This window comes from Taudactylus pleione, unplaced genomic scaffold (assembly GCF_031769625.1).
Source record: "Taudactylus pleione unplaced genomic scaffold, aTauple2 ptg000314l, whole genome shotgun sequence".
Lineage (NCBI taxonomy): Eukaryota > Metazoa > Chordata > Amphibia > Anura > Myobatrachidae > Taudactylus > Taudactylus pleione.
The window spans coordinates 527,955-541,444 of record NW_028284715.1 but is presented as its reverse complement, the minus strand read 5'-3'; the positions used below and the strand labels follow the sequence as shown (position 1 = coordinate 541,444).

General features: G+C 46.7%; 1 protein-coding gene across 6 annotated transcripts in view; it reads right to left on the bottom strand.

The window, feature by feature from the left end:
• LOC148510580 (gap junction gamma-1 protein-like) overlaps nucleotides 1-13,490 on the bottom strand; it is a 165,187-nt gene that overhangs the window by 58,277 nt on the left and 93,420 nt on the right. The window contains exon 1 of one of the 6 annotated variants that reach the window (XM_088442569.1): nucleotides 1,637-1,744. The exons of 4 other annotated variants lie outside the window; for them this stretch is intronic. The gene's annotated coding sequence lies outside the window, so the exon portion shown is untranslated. Of the gene's footprint in view, nucleotides 1-915; nucleotides 935-1,636; nucleotides 1,745-13,490 lie in introns of those variants that run through there. One more of the 6 variants, XM_088442577.1, reaches the window with a different exon arrangement.

The window sequence follows — 13,490 nt, the reverse complement described above, 5'->3', positions numbered from 1 at the left end:
GATCAATCCGCTAACTACAGATACCGCGCCACCTTTATCTTTACAAGAATTAAGGGCCTGATTCAGTACGGATCGCAAGTCTATAAAACGCACGTACATACAGTACCCGCTCGCTGTGAAAATATGCAAACGAATGCGATAGCAGTGCAGTCGCTGCATTATACCAAGACGCCCACCACTGTATAAAGCCACCCACTTCCCATTACATACATCCGCAAGTCAGCGAAAACATCGGTAACATCGGACCCATACGCACAGGTGTGGTTGAGCTGAGCCTGACTCACAAACTGCGAAACTTCCTGTTGTCATCTAGACCTCTGGCTGCATATGCCGTAGCAGTGGCTTAATTATGCAGGCCCCTGTAACGGCGTTCAAACGCACAGGCACGCATGCGTTCCGCAGACCACCCCCCCTCTCCACCTCCAAACGGTGCTTCCTGTCAATCATTTCTTAGTGCCGCTGCGTGTCTGCCGCGTTAGCATACCCGTTCGTAGTGGCCGGCTTGCGCACGCAAACTGCCATGCATACACATAACGCAAACATTGACCGGTTGCGTGCGTCCGCAGCCTTGCGATCTAACCTGAATCAGGCCCTGTATACGTGCACATTCCAATTCTAGTATGATATTAAACAGAACTGGAAAAATATGAGATAACATCCAGAATATAAATGTCTTTGCTATCGCCCAGTAATGCGAAACTAAATGGGCTAGTTATGTACAGTATGAGTCAGATGTCTGGGAAATACTGCAGCACATGAGATAATAAAAGACAAATATTTAAGATTATGAAAACAAGGAATACGGTCTATATTCCATCTTAGAGTGGAGAAGAAGGTGCTGTGCTCTCTGCTGTACTCTCTTTTACTTTACCTTGAAAGTTAGAATACAGTAGATATTCTTGAGAAATTACTTACCACACACTGCCATATTTCCGAGCAAGCCTGTCTCACATCACTGTTTGCAACTTTAGTTCAATAAATAAACTCTGGGTCCACACAATGGGTCTCCGATATCTGCTGCGATCCCTCCCTAATACATTAGGGGGGATTCTTAATAATTGCCGCTATCCCCCAAAATCGGGGAATACACCTCAAATAGCTCAGTAGGCTTTTTCTATAGATTCTGTTATAACTCAGAAGATGAACTGACATTGTCATCAGTCTGATCTATTCATTGGACGCAGCGTTTTTCAGCGCTGATAGACAGGGTCCACCTGTCACCCTTTCTTGCTTGTTTACCAAGGGAGATAGATCTACATTTCCATTCATCTCATATCCTGAAATCTAACCCTGCTCCCAGGGCACAGGACCAGCATTCAGGCCTTCCTGTCAGGGGGTCAGTGGGAGGAAGGCAATAACATGTGTGATTAATGAGCCCACTTTCCTTTCCATAGAGTGCGTCCCCCCCTCCCTAAATCCAATAATACAATGGTGCTAAATGTATATTGTAATAGCACTGTGCAGTGTGTGAGGTTCAATAGGCCGACATGGGATACAAAAACTTTACTATTCCCATCTGCAAATAGCATCAGTCACTCACACAGGGAACAGCATATAGCAGAGGCTCCCAAACTCTGCAATTACAGTCCAGGTTTTAAGGCTATCCATGCTATAGCACAGGTGACTTAATTAGTACCTCGGTCATTTTGAATTAGCCATCTGGACACAAGCATGGATGTTCTGGAACACAGGTTCTCAAACTCAGTCTTCGGGACCCCAAACAGTGCATGTTTTCCAGGTCTCCTCACAGAATCACAAGTGAAATAATGAGCTCCACCTGTGAATCTTTTAAAATGTGTCAGTGAGTAATGAGTACACCTGTGCACCTGCTGGGTGACATGGAAAACGTGAACTGTGTGGGGTCCTGAGAATCAAGTTTGAGAACCTCTGTTCTGGAACATAGGTACAACCGCACTGAGATTTGTAGTTAACCAAAATCTGTTCCAAAACCTGAACTAAACACATAGGGGGTATATTTACTAAAGCTCAATTTTGGCTTTTTGGTGTAATTATAAGTGATTTTCGGTGTGATTTGCAAATCGTGGCTTTACTAAGGGCAGAGGTTCCCAAACGCAGTCCTCAAGGCTCCCCAACAGTTCAGGTTTTAGAGATATCCAAGGTTCAGCACAGGTGATTTAATTAGTACCTCAGTGAATTTGATGTAACCACCTGTGCTTAGCCATGGATATCTCTTAAGCTGCATACACGCACAACGATTTTGTTACCAACGATTTTCTGTCAGATTTTTTAAAGTGTAATGAAAAATTTTTGGAACTACAGACGATTTTTGTAACTTCCCTTAATGAAAATCGTTCAGTTGGTCAGTCTGAATGAACTACAAATGGGAACGCCCATGAACGATAATCGTTCATCGTTATAACTCAGAAACTGAATGATTTTTTCAACGATTGAACGATAACAACGTCGTTAATAGTTAAATCGTTCCAAAAATCGTTACGTGTGTATGCACCTTAAAACTTGAACTGTTGGGGAGCCTTGAGGACAGCATTTGGGAACCTCTGACTAAAAGCAAAATTGACTATAACATTGACTCAAAAACTGACCTTTAGTAAATATACCCCTTACTGTCCTATGACTTATGCTGGCCATACACGGTAAGATATTCTGTCCAACCATCCAACTAGATGGTTGATTGGAATGAAAATCTGGTAACGTATGGGAGTAACTGATGATCAGCAAGTTGCTCCTAAATGCCAGAAAACAGATGAAAATGGTCGTCAGACAAATTTGTTAAATGTTTGATCTAAAGAATTTGTTCAAACAACAGTTTTTGTCCATTTTCCTGCGTTTGGGAACAAATTGCTGATTGTCATTTGCTTTCATACCTTAGCAGATTTTCATTCCAACCAACCAACCAACTAGTTGGATGTTTGGACAGAAAATCTTACCGTGTATGGCCAGCATATACTCATGCAAAAAAATAAATAAATAAAATCTGGGACTCTGTGCAACATATTTGTCATTGAAGTGTAATGTGAATGATGTTATGACATTTATGACTTTTTGATCAGACTTCTGTCTGCACGTGTTGTAAAAAGCAACAAATGTAATATAAAACATTTACCCTACATGGGATCATCCCTGCCAGGGCCATAATGTGAGTTAAAGCTTCCTCCAGCTTTGTTAGTAAATAATTCCTAAATTGATTGTGTCTCTTTCTCCAACACCCCTCCTCCTTATCGGACTCGGAAATAAAGCTGCATGGCAACGACTAGTGTAAGTGGCAGAAAAAAAAACTGAAGAACAGAAATAAGTAAATAAACTTACAATAAAATTATGTTTATGCTGTGTCCTGACCTCTGGTGCCCTATACATGTGGCCTTATGGTCTGATCACTCATGTACTAAATGTGATTTATTTACAGCAATACTGTGAACTGCACCCAGAAACCAACACATTTCTTATTCACTAACAGTACAGCAGGGAAACTAACCAGAGTTTACAAGTGTTAAAGTGTTATTGAAAAGCAGTTAAACAGTTTTGTCGCTTTTGGCAACATATCATATCGCAGTGGAAACAATGCATTATTTACAGCAGCGGCTCCTACCCTCTTTAATGAGGGGGGGGGGCTGCCGCTGCCGAAGGAGAGGGGAAGACACTGCAGTCCCTGCGCCTGCGCAATGGATCTGGCACATGTGCACAAGCAGCGATGGTGCCACACATGCGCAAAACACTGGCTTCTAAGGACTGCATCAGCTGCGGCCCCAAGCAGTGGCAAACGCAGGATTTCTAGAGGGGGGTTTCCAAATGCTTGGTTTTAGAGTGAGTGTGGCCAGTCCATGAAGAGGGCATAATTAGCACTTATCCAGCTTTAATATGCGTCATACAATGTGTATTGTGTGTCATAATTCCAGCATATACAGGATCACAGTAAGTCATTATATGCGGCAGTATGGCTATCCTGCCTAAGCTGAATGTTTTTATTTTAGATGTGGGCACCATTCCAGAGCATGGGAGCAAGTCCGGGAGTCTGGGGGAGCAGCAGAAAAACCTAGCACTTCCCTGGACATATATGTACATATTGGGCTCTATAGCAGTGTATCCCTAACAGTGCATGTTTTCCAGATCTCCTAGTTGGTGCACAGGTTATTTATTACTGGCTGATACATGTTAAAAGATCCACAGGTGGTGCTAATTATTTTATTTGTGATACTGAGAAGAACATGCAGCACTTGTAAAATTCTATTATATTACTATTTCTACTGTGGTCATTGTATGTGCTGGGGAGAGGGGTTTCCAGGCAGATGGAAACCCCCCCTGCCTTTGCCTATGCCAAGGATTCAGGATTGGCAGTCCCATGGGGAGAAACACCTCCCCCTCGGACTGCATGTCCTCTGTGTGACTGGCAGGTATCACTTTCAATGGGAAGTCACTGAAGTCATGGACTGCAACTGGCTCAGAGGTGGTGGGTTTTACTGGCCCTAGTGATCTAACCAGTGCATTATGGGAGAAAGTAGGCAAGCCTGCCCTGCCCTGCACCTTGCCTCCACTTGTGTACCTCTGGACATTATTTTCTTCAGCCTGCACTTTAATTTCAGTCTCACATAACCTGGAATACTGGACTGCCTTCTCTTATCACTACTTGGACTTTTTCCCATTGCCTCACTACAGTTCCCAAGTGCACTTAGTGCTATACCTGGACTTTCGTTTTGCCACATTCATGTCTGTTAAGCCACTCATTGAAAACTCCACGTTTATTTTTAAAGCTGCTTCAGTGTCTGCTCCTATTACCACCCCGGGCCCACAACAACACCAGAACCTCACATTCAGGGACTTTGTAAACTATGGATCCAGCGCTTTCACTGTGCTGACATTTTCTCTGCTGTTTCTGCTTTATAAAATCAGTGAGAACCTTTTTCCCCTGCCGGAGAGAAGCTCTTTATTCTTTTCTATAAACAGAGCCCTAAATCTTGTTCAACCTGAGACGGCTGGTGAACATCAGGGGAAGCTGGCAGCTATTTTTATTTCGGGCAGCGGCGGCACAAAGCTGTATGACAACATACTAGTAGGTGAAACTGAGGGCCCTGTTCACAAAGCTCACAGTGTACAGTGGGCCTGATTCAGAGCCGGACGCTCTGACAGAGCGCTCGCTCTGAATCAGGGCCGGCCTTCTGTGTTTTTAGAGTGGCCTCCTGGCCGCTCGCATAGCTGTGGGTGACCACCCACAGCTATAGCGAGTGGCCAGGAAGATGGTCGCAATGGTCAAGGCCATCGCGACCATTGGGCTTCTGATGAGACCCTTGTGGTAGGGTCTCGTTGCCGCAAGCCCAAGAGTGCTTTCGGCTCAAACAGAGCCGAAAGCACTCAGTAGGGCCGGCCCCAGACGGTAGACGTTCCCATGGGAATGCCTCCGTCTGGGCAGCCACGCCCCCAGCCCGCTCAACATCGGCAGCACGCCCCCTTTGGTACGAGACCCGGAGCGACGGTTTGCCTGTCGCTATCCGGGTCTCACGCATGCGCACGACGGAGCCAGCTCCGTCGTGCACATGCGCACTGGGCCACCATCAACCCTACTGGGCCACCATCAAAACTATGCGCTCGCAAGCGGGTCTGAATCAGGCCCTGAGTACAGTAGGTCATGCTGGAAGCACAAACAGCTGAGGTGCTGCACAAAACCCTCTTCAGTTGGGCTGCACAAAACCCTCTTCAGTTGGGCTGTGCACCTTGATTTGCACAACTGCTCCTATGTTTCTGTGTAAGTGCATACTGTAGGTCCACAGAGCGAGATGGGGCTGTTTAGGGAGGAGCAGCAATGCATACTGGCCATTGGGAGAAGTTGGATACTCCGTTTCCCTAGTTTGCATTGCAGCAGTGCATAAACAAGATTTCATTGTATGGAGAGAGAGTACTGAAATGATTTGAATAAAGAGGGAGCATTTTTAGTTAAAGAGAGAGCATTATTCATACCTTTACTTTCTCTGGGACTGTCCCACCCACAGTTCAGAGTGTCCCGCTGTGGGAACATTGGGGGGAGCACACCGCTGCCATGCATAGCAGAGCAGAGATTAACCAGCGGAAGAATAGATGCCGAGCGCATGCACGTACGTGTATTGGTCAGCAGACCAATCCGCCGTCCTAGCCGTCGATATGTAAGCTATAGAGACTTGCCAATAGGTCACATGATGTGTCTGAGCTGACATCACAACTGTGCGGGCATTTAAATTTGCCCGCCCAGTTGAGATGTCAGTGTTGGCGGGTCTCTGCAGCCAGTGTACGGGCGGGCGGTGGGTCACCCATACACACAGCCAGATGCACTGAAATACTGTATCTTTTACAAATATTGGCACCGGCTGTGCTACAGGGCCGACCTGATATGTCTGTGAACGACATCGTTCACAGACGTATCGGGTGTACGCAACCGCCGATACACTTGTGATATATCGCTCGACGGTAGAACCCTCGATATATCGCCAAGTGTGTACCCAGCCTAAGAAAGTTTACAGTTACAAATTCCCCCAAATCACAGTCTTCCCTCTGACACTGAATGGTTAAAAAAGATTTGTCTGCAGAAATTTGCCTGTGATCCCAGCTGAGTTACACTGCTCCGGGGGAATCAGAGGCTGGTAATAATTACACCCCAGCCCCTGGCAGTTCTGGTCATCTAGACACATGAAGCAAAACACTGTCAGTCCCATGTCCTATTCCCAGCAGTGGGAAATTTAAACTATCGGGAGCAGCGACTTCAGGCCGGGTCACTTAACCCTTTCCACGCAGCAGAGTTTCCTCTGGCAACAAATGAGCTGAATAACCATTTTCCAATAATATGTTTTCTTAACTCTCCTTCCTTTTCGATCACATAAACTGTGAATGGCTGGACAGGAAGTGGATGGTTAATCTGACATCATGACTGAGGCGTACAGCTGCACTTAACACTTTGATGTCCCTATGTATCAACCAGGCTGGGGATCCTGAAGCCTGATACTTTCATGCTGAATGTATTATTATGCTACGTTCCCTAGCGCATATTTGGGATGGCGCAGAGTCGTACACATTTAGATCACATCTATACTATGAAGAGGCAGAACTGGGATGTGATGGTGCATTCTATGCAAAGGCGTCCTAGGGAGTGCGCCATATGTAAGGCAAAATACACTTTTATGGAGATTACTTATTGAACCCGGTATAGGACAGGTGCAAGTACTCACCATGATGATGACCTGTAGTAAACCAGGCGCATTTGCTGCAGGCGCAAACGCGTTTGCATCTCAAGATACGCAATTTATGATTTTTCCCGGTGCACTTTCCCTTTGTGCAATGTGCGCCTGATTTGCTGACACCTAGGGAACAGGTTCATTGCGAACATATAAGACACTTATAATTCCCTGTTTGAGAGCAGTTTATGCCGCAGTGATAATCAGATGCCCTGGCGATACTGGCCAGCACGGAAAGGGTTAAGCAACGCTCCGATACCTTCTGCGATCCCTCCATTCCCGCCGGCAGCCACAACCCCCATAGGTTTCTATGGGGGGGGGGGGGTGCGATGCTGCCATATTTACCATACATTCCAGAGATTGGCCCCCACATCTATCAACATCTGAAGATGGAGGTAGTCCACTGTAGCCTATGGGTTACACATCGAAAAAGTACGGGGAGAACCCTCCCCCAGCAATGGGTGAGTGCGTAGTCAGTAGACCGTGCATGCATTGGAGTCCCGACACAGGAGTGAAGAGACTGCTGACGGTCACCACTCCCAGCACATCACAGGGACCTTTCGGAGCCCTCTGTGCCTGCATGTGCTTTTTATTACGTCTGGGCGATATGATCACATCCTGCAATGCCATCATGGGAGCTAATATCATTCCCAGATCGCACTGCAAACGCGATCAATAATAAATAGGCCTCCTTGTCATATATAGCATTACAGAAACGTAGTCAGGTTTGTTTCTGAAACCCTTAGCGAGACACCCCCATACAGCCGCTGCACCCCCCCTCGAACACCTCTGCCGCAGCGCCACCTGCATGTTCTGCCTGAGGAGACACATTCCTGCAGCCAGGAAGAATGTTACTAAGTGCCCTGAGCATGATGTACAGTATGTGCAGTGTGTACGCCAGCTGCTCATCCTCTATCTCCGGCCTGTTACCGCTTGTCTTCAGATGAACTCTTCTTTTTGCCTCTGAGAATCTCTGCCCAGCGTGCAGGAGTGGTATAGGTTCATGTATACAGAATAGAGCATACAGGGGACAAGAAGCAGATATGAATATGTACGTAGCGGGATTTCTATAGAGACGCCACAAATCCCAGTCGGTGCGTACAGATATGCAGCATCCGTCACAGATCAGTCGATTATCGGACTTCTGAGTAGCCCTATGGTCTCGCAGAATGGCCGCGGGGACAGAGATGCTGCAGCCATTTTTACTGCGTACAGTCGCGAAAAAACGGTCGCGAAACGGCTGCATTTGAGTCGCCACCTCCCCGTTGCCACCCACAGACGGGACCTGCCTGTCAATCACTTTGCAAATAAATCCTCACTGCGAGCAACAACAGTACGCGCAGTGTGACTCATACGCACGTGCAGACCACCGATAATAGCTTGACTGCATAAACATCGGCGCTGCCTCCATCTCTGAATCAGACCCTGAGCATGGTCATAAGTAGATCATTAGAAGCACCCCAAAAATTCGGGCACTCCAAAAAATCTGATCCCTCCCAGCACACCCCACATAGAGCATGGCCATTAGTGGTACATTACATCCAGCATATAGAGGAAGAGAAGTGGTACTGAGCAGTTATCCATACATAATTACACATAGAGCATGGCCATAAATAGAATATTAATCCATCATATAGAGGAAGGGAAGTGGCACTGAGCATTTCTCCATATACACAGAGCATGGCCATAAGTAGAAGATTATATCCAGAATATATAGGAAGACACGTGGTGCTGAGCAGTTATCCATACACACAGAGCATGGCCATAAGTAAAACATTATATCCATCATAAAAAGGAATACAAGTGGTTCTGAGCATCTCCCCATACATACACACATATTATAGCCATATGCAGAACATCACATCCAGGATATATAGATGAAGATAAGTAGTACTGAGCAGTAATCCATACACACAGAGCATGGCCATAATTAGAACATTATATCCGTCATATAAAGGAAGAGAAGTGGTAATGAGCATCTCCCCATACACACATATCATAGCCATAAGCAGACCATCACGTCCAGCATATATAGAGGAAGAGAAGTCCTTGGGGTTGCCTTTTCCCCGCCGCAAGCACAGCGATCACTGCGGGCTGACATACATGCAGGTGACGTGTACAATGATGCTACTTTGCTAATTATGCACGCCCTTTAAACGCCATTTTGGCGGGTAGGCACGCCTGCGTTCGCAACACCACTCCTCCATTCACATGCACCTTCCCCTGTTACCACCCACAAACGGCGCTATATGTCACTCCAAGCAGCGACCTGATAGTGGCTTACGAGCTACCAAAAGCAGATCGCAACGAATGGCTTGCGCACGCACACTGCGAATTATACGCATGCGCAGATGGGCGAAAATCGCTCAGAGCGAGCGATCGCGCCTTAGTGAGCGGGTCTGAATCGGGTCCTATATCCACAATATAGAGGAAAATAAGTGGTACTGAGCATCTCTCCATATACACAGAGCATGGCCATAAGTTGAACATTATATCCATCATATAAGGGAATAGAAATGGTACTGAGCATCTCTCCATATACACAGAGCATGGCCATAAGTTGAAAAGTGTATCCATCATATAAGGGAATAGAAGTGGTTCTGAGCATCTCCCCATACACAAATATCATAGCCATAAGCAGAACATTACATCCAGCATATAGAGAAGAAGTAGTACTGAGCAGTTATCCATACACAATTACACATAGAGCATGGCCATAAGTAGAACATTAATCCATCATATAGAGGAAGATAATTGGTACTGAGCATCTCGCCATATACACAGAGCATGTCCATAAGTAGAACATTATATCCATCATATAAGGGAATAGAAGTGGTTCTGAGCATCTCCCCATACATATACACATATTATAGCCATATGCAGAACATTACATCCAGCATATAGAGGAAGAGAAGTAGTATTGAGCAGTTATCCATACTCACAGAGCATGGCCATAAGTAAAAAGTTATAACTAGGAAGAGAAGTGGTACTGAGCATCTCCCCATACACACAGACCATAGCCATAAGTAGAACATTATAACCAGCATATGGAGGAAGAGAAGTAGTGCTGGGCATCTCTCCATACATACATAGTAAAACAGTTCATGCAATTTAGAGAACACCTCTGACAGTTTGTGTTGGATTAATTAATGAGAGTTTGGGAATATTAGTTTCCAACTATTTAGAGAGATTACAAAACTAAAATGAACCCAGTGATCCTAATTATAAATTGAGGTCACCGCACAGTTCTGCACTCATACAGTTCAGCATTTCACACTGGTGAAGGTAAACAGGGAGATTCGGATATGGCGTGCCTGTCAGAATTTATTTGCGAGAACAGATTTTAATTCCAAACCGAAGTTTTTGAAAAGCTAAAGTAAAAAGAAATCTAATTCTGGGCTATTCCTGGTTATTAAGGGGTCTATTTACTAAGCAGTGTTAGGAGACAGAGTGAAAAGTGATAAGGTACCAGCCAATCAGCTCCCAACTGCCATCTCACAGATTGTGTTTGAAAAATGACAGTTGGGAGCTGATTGGCTGGCACCCAGTGGCGGTTTTGGGGTGGGCTAACAGGCAGTCGCCCGGGGCGCCGGCCCCTAGAGGGCGACACTGAGTCCCCAGAAACTAAAAAAAATTAAAAATCCCACAATAAAAAACAAAAAACAGCGCCGGTCCCCCCCGCGTTGCCGGGCGCCCGCTGATATGTTATATTTGTTATCAGCGGGCACCCGGCTCCCTCCCTGCAAAGGCAGCCGAAGCTCACTCCAGAGCTCCGGCTCCCGCATAGAGCACTATGGGAGGGACGTCATGACGTCTCTCTCATAGATCCGTGGTGGAGCCGTGGTCGGACCAAGTGGCAGCGGACGCAGGAGCGGGGCCTAAGGTAAGTATTGTGTTTGTATTTTTTATTTTTCAGAAGGGAGGCATGGGGGCATTACTACTAGGGGCATGTCTATAAGGGGGCATTACTACTGGGGCATGTCTATAAGGGGGCATTACTACTGGGGACATGTCTATAGGGGGGCATTACTACTGGGAGCATGTCTATAAGGGGCATTTCTACTGGGGCATTACTACTGGGGGCATGTCTATAAGGGGCATTACTACTGGGGGCATGTCTATAAGGGGCATTACTACAGGAGCCATTACTACTGGGGCCATGTCTATAAGAGGCATTACTACTGGGGGCATGTCTATAAGGGGCATTACTACTGGGGGCATTACTACTGGGAGCATGTCTATAAGGGGGCATTTCTACAGGGGGCATGTCTATAAGGGGGCATTACTACTGGGGCATGTCTATAAGGGGGCATTCCTACTGGGGGCACTACTATAGGGGGCATTCCAACTTTGGGCATTACTATAGGGGGTATTCCTACTGGGGGCACTACTATAGGGGGCATTATTACTGGGGCACTACTAATGTGGGCACTACTACTGTGGGTATTGTATTAGGGGTACTACTACTCAGTACTTTGGGCCTTGTGTATAAGGGGCATTAATTTGGGCATTGTGTAAAAGGGGCACCACTGTGTGTCATAACATGAATAAGGGACTAATGTGTGGCGTAATTTGAATTGGGGATACTGTATTATAAAGGGAATTACTGCAAGTGGCATAATGTGTTATACAGGGCATTACTGCATGTGGCATAATGTGTTATAAAAGCCATTGCTGCATGTGGCATAATGTGTTATACAAGGCATTACTAGTGTTAACTCTAGCTCCGGCGGCAGGCAGGGTGCCGGAGCTAGAGAGGGCAATCTTATGCGCGCGCGCCCGAAAAGGGGGCGTGGTCATGAAAAGGGGGCATGTCTATAAGACGCGTCCCCTTTTCGTCATACTTGGGGGCGTGCCCGGCGCTTACGGACATGCCGGGCAGCCCCCAAGCGCTGCAGAAAGGGAGAATAGATGCCGCAGGCTGTGAGGGCAGGGCGCCTTTTGCCCTCCTCCTGGAGGGCAGGGTGCTTTTTGCCCTCCAGAAGAAGGGCAGGGCGCCGCGCCCCGCTAAAACAGCCTAGCGGGAACGCTACATTACTGCGTGTGGCATAATGTGTTATAAAGGCCATTACTGTGTGTGGCATAATGTGCTATACAGGGCATTACTGCGTGTGGCATAATGTGTTATAAAGGCCATTACTGCATGTGGCATAATGTGTTATACAGGGCATTACTGCGTGTGGCATAATGTGTTATAAAGGCCATTACTGCGTGTGGCATAATGTGTTATACAGGGCATTACTGCGTGTGGCATAATGTGTTATAAAGGCCATTACTGCATGTGGCATAATGTGTTATACAGGGCATTACTGCGTGTGGCATAATGTGTTATACAGGGCATTACTGCGTGTGGCATAATGTGTTTATAAAGGGCATTACTGCATGTGGCATAATGTGTTATACAGGCCATTACTGCGTGTGGCATGTGTTATACAGGGCATTACTGCGTGTGGCATAATTTGTTTCTAAAGGGCATTACTGCATGTGGCATAATGTATTTATAAAGGGCATTACTGTGTAAGGCACATTACTGCACATGGCAATTATTCGCCATGAGTGGAGAGCTTGGGAGAAGCCCAGCACCTTCGTAAGTGCTGGGCACGCCCCACAGTTTGATGAATTGGGGGTGTTCCGCAAGGACACGCCCCCTTTCCGGAAGCGCGTGTGCTTTCAGCACATGCAGAGGAACGTCATCTACAAAAAGTTGTTGGTTTTTTTGTTTTTTTTTTGGGGGGGGGGGGGGGGGGGCGCAAGTGTGAACTTTCGCCCTGAGCTCCACAATGTCTAGAACCGGCCCTGCTGGCACCTTATAACTTTTCACTCTGTCTCCTAACACTGCTTAGGAAATTGACCCCTAAGGGCCTGATTCAGATATGGAAAGACTGTGCAATTCCATCCATCTAAAATGCTAATGAGGTCGCAGCCCGGGATCACCACAGCCACCATCGTTCGTGATGGTTGCACCTTTGGCCAGGCTGCGGTAGCTGAAGCTTACCGCAGCTTGCCCGGGTGTTGGCAGCTTGCATGGCCAGGTAATCTGTGCTCAACGACGCAGACCCTGGCCTCGACTCTCCCGGAAAATGAGGGCAACACGCTCCCGTTTCTGGGAATGCTTCCCAGCCACCCTGCTGTTGTGCCTCCCTCTGCCTCCCCGAACGCCTCAGCCTGTCAATCAGACTGTGGCTGGGAGGCACTGTAAGCCGACTCGCAGGTGGAGGGCTGCACATGTATACCCTGCGCATGTGCAGTTGTGCGCTAACCAATGGGTTATCGTACTTCTCCGAATCAGGCCACATTTTCCCAGTCATTTTACGCTTC